Source organism: Myotis lucifugus, unplaced genomic scaffold (assembly GCF_000147115.1).
Source record: "Myotis lucifugus unplaced genomic scaffold, Myoluc2.0 scaffold_107, whole genome shotgun sequence".
NCBI lineage: Eukaryota > Metazoa > Chordata > Mammalia > Chiroptera > Vespertilionidae > Myotis > Myotis lucifugus.
In genome coordinates, this window is record NW_005871155.1 from 2,077,699 (window position 1) to 2,086,751 (window position 9,053).

Genomic DNA, 9,053 nt, shown 5'->3' on the forward strand with positions numbered 1-9,053 from the left:
TATTTTTGTTCATCAGTTTATGTTGTTCATTATATTCCACAAATGAGTGGGATCATGTAATATTTATCCTTCTCCGACTGGCTTATTTCACTTAGCATAATGCTCTCCAGGTCCATCCATGTTGTTGCAAATGGTAAGAATTCCTTCTTTTTTTTTTTTTAATTAAATCTTTATTGTTCAGATTATTACATTACTTACTCTTTTTTCCCACCATAACTCCCCTCCACCCAGTTCCCACCCCACCCTCCGCCCTCACTCCCCACCCACTGTCCTCATCCATAGGTGCACGATTATTGTCTAATCTCTTCACTCACCCCCACACCCCTTTCCCCCGCCCCAAGAATAGTCAGTCCATTCCCATTCTATGTCCCTGATTCTATTACAATCACCAGTTCATACTGTTCATCAGATTATTTATTCACTTGATTTTTAGATTCACTTGTGGATAGATGTGTATTTGTTGTTCATAATTTGTATCTTTACCTTTTTCTTCTTCTTCCTCTTCTTAAAGGATACCTTTCAGCATTTCATATAATACTGGTTTGGTGGTGATGAACTCCTTTAGCTTTTTCTTATCTGTGAAGCTCTTTATCTGGCCTTCACTTCTGAATGATAGCTTTGCTGGATAAAGTAGTCTTGGTTGTAGGTTCTTGGTATTCATCACTTTGAATATTTCTTGCCACTCCCTTCTGGCCTGCAAAGTTTCTGTTGAGAAATCAGCTGACAGTCGTATGGGTACTCCCTTGTAGGTAACTGATTTTCTTTCTCTTGCTGCTTTTAGGATTCTCTCTTTGTCTTTTGCTCTTGGCATTTTAATTACGATGTGTCTTGGTGTGGTCCTCTTTGGGTTCCTTTTGTTTGGGGTTCTCTGCGCTTCCTGGACTTGGAAGTCTATTCCTTTCACCAGGTAGGGGAAGTTTTCTGTCATTATTTCTTCAAATAGGTTTTCAATATCTTGCTCTCTCTCATCTTCTGGCACCCCTATAATTCGGATGTTGGTACGCTTGAAGCTGTCCCAGAGGCTCCTTACACTATCTTCGTATTTTTGGATTCTTTTTTCATTTTGCTTTTCCAGTTGGGTGTTTTTTGCTTCTTCGTATTTCAAATCTTTGGCTTGATTCTTGCGATCCTCTGGTCTGCTGTTGGGAGTCTGTATAATGTTCTTTATTTCAGTCAGTGTATGCTTAATTTCTAGTTGGTCCTTTATCACAACATCGAGGGTCTCATTAGATTTCTTGAGGATCTCACTACATTTATCGGCGGTCTCACCAGTCTTCTTGAAGATCTCACTACATTTATTGGCAGTCTCACCAGTCTTTTTGAGGGCCTTATTAAATTTATTGGCGGCTTCTAGACAGTTCTTTAAAGACCTTAAAAGTGTGATTTTGAACTCTATATCCAACAGTTTGCTTTCCTCTAATTCTGTCGTTTGTGTCCTGTTTCTTTGTCTCGGCATTTTTTATGCTTCGCTGTGTCTAGAGTGCCTTTCTGTACTAAGTGTCCCAATTACCTGAGGTAGACACTCTTGGTGCATCCCCTTGTGGGCTTTGTGCACAGTCTTGTTGTAGTTAAGCCTTGATTGTTGTAGTTATCACTGTGAGGAATTGACCTCCAGGCCAATTGGCTGTGAGAATCAGCTGTGTCTGCAGTGGGAGAACTTCTGTGCTGGAGACACCCCTCTGGGGCTAGACTTGCTTCGATGAGGCTTTGGTGCTCACTGAGTCTGCCCCCTGAGTGTGTCTTTTATGGTTCCACGAAGCTGCAAACTGGATGGCCCCACTCTGACCTCTGGGCTTCCTGGCTCCTGGATCTCTAGGGAGGTGCTAATCTAGCCTTTGCCTGAGGCTATCCAGCAAAAGTCTCCCTGCAGGGCTTGGGCGGGGTGGGTCCCACGGGATCAACAGGGCGGGGTTAGCAATTATGGCTGCTCTCAGTCTTGCCCTCAGAGGCTCTGCTTCTCAGTGTCCCAGTAATCGCTGCAAGCCCCACGGAGAGAAAGCTGCCCTAGGGTTCTGAGCGATGCCAGACAGTCCCGCTTCTCCCGTATGAGTCTGGGTCTCTAGAGGCTCTCCCGGAACTGGAGCTCAGAGCCTGAGACTCCCTCCCGATTGAAAACGACAACTGCGCCCTCAGCAGCCAGCCCGCTCCGCATGCACTCCGAACCTTAGTATTTTACTTCAGCACTGCGCCTCCTCTGAGCCTCGGTATGCTTTTCTCTTCCCTCCTAGTTGTAGAACTTCCACTCAGCCAGTCTTCCTGTGGTTCTGGATGATGTCCGTTCCGTCTTTTAGTTGTATTTTTGAAGTGGTTGTTCAAGGCAGCAAACTCCGTTGTTTACCTATGCCGCCATCTTGGTTTCTCCAAAAATTTTCTTGAGATGCTTCCAAGCTGATGGGGAGGCAGATGAATAAAAATGTAATCACAGAACAGGGAGGTAAGTTCTAATATAAATTTATACATATTTTGAGGTTGGATCAGTTAATCATTTGGATATATGAAATCAGGCATGTGAGGTCATGTAGTCTACCTGGAGTGATATTGCCCTGAAAGGGGCAAATATTGGTTCTTGGAGGGCAAACCTATCTTAGACATGACAATGGTCTGTGGCCCTCCAAGCTCTACCTTATTTGACAAAATCTTATTCCTTGGTATTTAATTTTTCTGGTTAGATAGTCTTTAAATTAAATTAATTTTTCTCCTTAGAGGGAGTAATAATGAAAAAAAGGCTGATAACCACTAGGCTAGATAGATAAATTTGCCTCAGTAAGTCAGACTATCGGTCTCAGACTGTTACTGTTCTAATTAGCTAGTTATTAATAATATATATTTTTATTGATTTCAGAGAGGAAGGGAGAGGGAGAGAGAGATAGAAACATCAATGATGAGAGAGAATAATTGATCAGCTGCCTCCTGCACACCCCCTACTGGGGATTGAGCCCACAACCCAAGCGTGTGCCATGACCAGGAATTGAACCTTGACCTCCTGGTTCATAGGTAGACGTTTAACCATTGAGCATCACAGGCTGGGCAGGAAGCTGCAACTTTACACTCCCCAGGGAACCACCAGTCCATTCATTCTCTGCAGATCACTCAGGGAAGGGGAAGATGGAGCATGTATGTGCAGTAAAATCGGGAAGGCACTTGCCTGTCAATCAAATCTGAGAACAAAGATTAATATTTGCTAGAGAGGTGGAGCCAATGCAAGCCTGCAAAATTTGGGAATACACAAACAAAGGAATATTCTCTCTCTCTCTCTGGTTGCTCTCTGTTCCTCTGGCTTTGCTCTGCTTCCTTGCACTTGCCTGTACGCCTCCATAGTTATGTGGTCCTAGAAGTCGCGTGGCCCATGGCCATGCTGACCCCACACACAATGAACTACAGCTTGGAACATAAGTTAAGCTGGCCTGATGCTGGGCTGGACTGTGCTCTAACATGGAGTGGAAACTCTGGGCAAAGGCTTTCATCCTCGCTCGACTGAAGACACAGCTGGGCTTCTTCCTTGGTGGACGGAGGAAGAGGGACCTTGGAAACTCTGGGATTTAATTTCACTCAAATAGATACCACTAATTTTCTGATGCTAGTCTTAGAAAATTCCTTTTCTCTCGACATTGCAAGAAACCCAACAGGTGGGGCACAGGGAGAGCTCCCCACTGATAGCAAGACTACCAGGTTGGCTATTGTGGCAGCCTTGTGCAGTTAGTTAAAAAAAAAACATTAATATGCTTAACTTGTCCAAAAAATTGTCATTATTTTACTGATAAAAATACTCCTGATTTATGGCTTGATATAGAGAGGACCCCCCCCCCGCGCCTCAGAAAATAAGAAAGTGAATTCTCAAATATACCTCGTTACCTCAAAAATTAGTTAATTATTGCCGAAACCGGTTTGGCTCAGTGGATAGAGCGTCGGCCTGCGGACTGAAAGGTCCCAGGTTCGATTCCGGTCAAGGGCATGTACCTGGGTTGCGGGCACATCCGCAGTAGGAGATGTGCAGGAGGCAGCTGATCGATGTTTCTCTCTCATCGATGTTTCTAACTCTCTATCTCTCTCCCTTCCTCTCTGTAAAAATTCAATAAAATATATTTTAAAAAAAATTAGTTAATTATGGAGAAGCACAGGAAACCAACTTTTGGCCTCCATTCTCCTGCTGCAAAATGAAGTTGCCTAGAAAATATGTTGACCCCTCTAGAAGAAAGAGGGTTTGGAAAGATGATATTCCATATTATTAATTACATAAAGATGGTTGTTGAATTTGTAGACATGTTTCCTCTTGTTCATGCAGAGGTTAAGATATCAACTTTTAATACATAGAGAAAGCAATAAAATTCCTTTGCAAGGTTGTAAATAATTTATTCTTTTGCTTTGCAGTTTTTACTAACTGTAATTACCTCTCTTATATCTTGTCCAAAGTTTAACCTAAGAATTTGCTGAACCCAGTATGTGAGATTTTGGGAGACAGTTTTGAAAGAAAATTTCCACTATATAAAGACATTTAAGTTGTAGAACGTAAGACAAGTTGGGAAGTGTACTAATAGCTGGACAATCAAGAAAGGAGAAATGATGATAATCATTGAACAACTTTAGTAAAAGGGGAGGAAAAATGATGGCTTGCAGGAGGAAAGAGGGATGAAACCAGTAACCAAAATAGCTTTACCTGAAGTGACCTCATTTAAAAAGAATAAAATAACTTTCCCTTCCCCCTTCCACTAAAGTTTAAAAAATAAAAAGCCCTAACCACCTACAAACATTCTGGGTAGTCCTAAAGAGTCAATGCACACATGAGGGGATGCAGTGGAAAACCTGGCTTAGGACCCTAAACAAGGCCAAGCAGGGAGGGGGGTGGGACTACACAGTGCCTCTCAAATAGCATTTCAATCCATGTGGGTCCTCTCAAATAGCATTTCAATCCATGTGGGTCAGAGGGGCTACTGTAGATATAAACCTTTATATATAAACCCTTCTTGTATGAAGTAGCTGCTTGTCCAGTCACATACCATAGTCACACAGACAGGGACACAAAAGCCACTTGTTAATGTTTCAGACGAGGCTGAAGGGGAGGCATGAGAAGGTTGACCCACATTCCTAAGGGAACGCAGCAAACAATTCTTCTCATTCACACCATATTAGTATTGACTGTTTTATTGTAGCTCTGTTATTGTGGTTGTTATTCCTTTAATGACACCATTTTCAAAAGTTTAAAAGTTGACTGCTAACATTTGTTTCATTTTAAATCTTCGTGTTAAAGTTTTGGGGAGTGTGTGTGTGTGTGTGTGTGTGTGTGTGTATGTGTTCAGACACAAGGATGACCGATTTTAAATTCCCAAATATGCCCATTTTTTATATACAACATAAGTACATTTGAGAAAATAATCTTCACTGTAAAATAAAGATAGACAAATTTGGTTTAGTGGAAAGAGAGTTTTCAGCTGTGAGCAAATAACTTAATATGGATGCATTTTCATTTCCTCATCTGCAAAATGGACACAATAATATATATCTCATAGGAATATTGGGTGAATTAGATAAAATAATGGATACTATAAAAACGATAGTGTTTTGAAAATGTAAAGTGGCTTTATAATTCTTGGAATGAGCTAAACCCAAGACTTCCTCCCCAAGATCCTCATATACAGTGCTCCTCCCCCCTACCCCGCCCCCCTCCAACCGGGTTCATCTGCCACACTGGATTAATGTTGAGTATTTTATTGTAGCCTAGATTTATGTTCCTAAATTTAGGTCTAATGATATCAATCTCCTCTCTACAAAAGTGCAGCAGCTTCCTTTTCATACAGATTAACTTCTAAAACTCTTAGCCTGGAAGGTAAGGTCTTCCTTGATCCAACCCCAAACTACTTTTCCAGGCGTTTGTTCACTAAGTGAACACCCCTGCTAACATGAACTATACTAAAGTGACTCTGCTCCAATCTTCTTGCCTTGCCATGATTACACAAGGGACTAACAGGACTCCTCCTGGCCTTTGCTCAGCCTAGAATGCCATTCCTTTCACTCAGAAAAAAAAAAAAAAGAAAAAAAAAAGAAAAGAAGCAATCTTATCCTTTAAATCCCAGATTACAAATTCACCTCATAAAGCTTCTTTAATCTCCTTAGTCAGAAACAATTGTCTCTTCTCCTGATTTCTTATAGCATAATTCTTATAACTTTACTTGACCCTGTTTTAATTCTGTTTAAACCCCCTTGCTGTGAATCTATGATCATCATTACTTATTGAGCATCTATATCTTTATAGTAAAGTCTATAATGTAATGCTGTGCATGCTTCAGGTGCAGTGAGGCCCTTTTGGTAAAGCATGGGAATACAATCACTCTACTTTGTGTTTGGTTAGTTCTTTTTTAAAAATATTTTTATTGATTTCAGAGAGGAAGGAAGAGGGAGAGAGAGATAGAAACATCAATGATGGGAGAGAATCATTGATCGGCTGGGGATTGAGCCTGCAACCTGGGCATGTGCCCCGACCGGGAATCAAACCGTAAGCTTCCGGTTCATAGGTCAACACTCAACCACTGAGCTATGCTGGCCAGGCTGGTTAGTTCTTTTATTTTCTCAATATATGTTATTGATTTTTCTACAGAGAGGAAGGGAGAGGGATAGAGAGTTAGAAACATCAATGAGAGAGAAACATTGATCAGCTGCCTCCTGCACACCCTCTACTGGGGATGTGCCCGCAACCAAGGTACATGCCCTTGACTGGAATTGAACCTGGGACCCTTCAGTCTGCAGACCAACGCTCTATCCACTGAGCCAAACCAGTTAGGGCCTGGTTAGGTCTTTATGTCTATTTTCTTCACCAGATGACAAGTATATTGAGGGCAGGCCTTACGCTTTATTGATATCTGTGTTCTTTATAGTGATTGGCAAAGAGCCTTGCATGTATTAGTAACAGAAAATGTTAGGTTTATGAAGGTTTAGATCTTTTGCTGTGAAAAATGTTAAACAAAGGGCAATAATCAAACCTGATTTAGAAATGAGTGAGTATACTTTGAGAGAAGACATGTTTTTGAAAATACTAAATTGGATTTTTAAAAAATATATACTTTTATTGATTTCAGGGAGGAAGGGAGAGGGAGAGAGGAATAGAAACATCAATGATGAGAGAGAGTCACCCATAGGCTGCCTCCTGCTTGCTTTCTATTGGGGATTGAGCCAAAACCCAGGCCTGTCCCCTGACCAGGAATCAAATCATGACCTCCTGGTTCATAGGTCAACACTCAACCACTGAGCAACACTGGCAGGACAAAATCAGATTTTATTTTTGCATATGAAAATTGGCTCTGATTTTTCAATTTAAGAGATCTTTTAAAAGAAATCCCTGTGTTGACTTCTTCTTCTGAAAGTGAAGCCTGTGCTAAGTTTCCATGTGGGTTTTCTGGGAGCAGAGTACTCATAGTGAGCCTTCCTACCTCCCTGAAACCTCCTGCAACTCTGAATTGTTTCCAGCCAACAATTTAACTGCTTTTTCATTTTGACAAACGAACTTCTCTAGGATATTGCAGTTGAAATATCAGGGGCTGTGTGGCCCATGGCCTTTTATCCACTGAAATTTCCCATGGCCTTCTGGGTGAGTGGGAGTCATCTGAATTAATGATGAGGCCACTCAATTTTGCCAGGTAATTAATAAGTGGTGGGGAGGGGGATCCTGGTGATACATATTCGCTTCTTTCTGTATTTACAGGAGAGGAACATAAACCAAAAAAGAAGGATGCTTTGGGCCAACTACACTAAAGTGAGTCTGGGCCAGTGGTAATGAAGAGAGTGGGGTTTTGGAGGGCTTGTATAAACACACACACTGCACCAAGGTAATGAAAAGATTGGGGCTTTGGAGGGCTTTTGTATAAATACACACACACACACACACACACACACACTTTCCTAGTATGTATTTTTTTTTAAAATAACTTTATTTTTTAGCATACTGGGGGAAAACACCTCAAAACAAACCAACCCCCAAGCAAGCACAAGTTCAGGGAGAACTCTCATACAGTGAGGTTTCAGAATGCAGCCCAAATGGAGAACACCTCTTTTCCAGCAGTGGGACACTAGTCTTTTAAATTTTTCAATGCTGTACATTTCTCTTTTGCACATGAAAAAATAAAATAATGTGAAAAGAAACACTATGAGCCCTGGCTGGATGGCTAAGTTGGTTGGAGCATCATTCCCTACACCAAAAAAGATTGAGGGTTCAATTACAGGTTGGAGTGCATGCCTAGGTTGTGGGTTCCATCCCTGATTGGGGCCAGAGCAGGAGGCAGCCAATAGATGTTTCTCTCTCACACTGATGTTTCTCTCTCTCTCTCCCCCTTCCTCACTCTCTAAGAATCAATAAATAAAAACATATCCTCCAGTGAGGATTAAAAAAGAAAAGAAAAGAAACACTATGAAAATTTCTCTTCATCCTATGTTTTTATGGGTGATATGGTGTCCCCCAAAAGATATGTTGAAGTCTTGATCCCAGTACCTCAGAAAGTTCTTATTTGGAAATGTCATTGCAAATGTGATTAAACTGAGGTGATACTGGAGTAGGGTGGGACCTCAATGCAATTTGATTGGTGTCCTTACAGAAGAAAGAAAATTTGGATGCAGAAAGGGAGGGGGAGTTCCATGTGATGACAGAGGCAGAGATTAGAGTGATGTAGCTGCAGACCAAGGAACACCAACGATTGGCAGCTACCACTAGAAGCTAGGAAGAAGCAAGGAAGGACCTACCCTGAGTTCTAGAGGGAGCAAGGACCTGCTGACACCTTGGGTTTTGACTTCTGGCCTCTAGAACTGTAAGAGAATAAATTTGTTGTTTTTAAGCCATTCAGTTTGTGATACTTTGTTATGGCAGTCTTAGGAAACCAACATGCCACTTTCCTGCCTTTTAGTTTCTCTGTCCAGAGGCAATCAATGTTAACACTTCTGATGGTAATGTTTAATTTAAATTTAAAAATCAATGTGTTTGGCCCTAACTGGTTTGGCTCAGTGGATAGAGCATCAGCCTGTGGACTGAAGGGTCCCAGGCTTGATTACGGCGGGCTTGATCCCCAGTGGGGGAC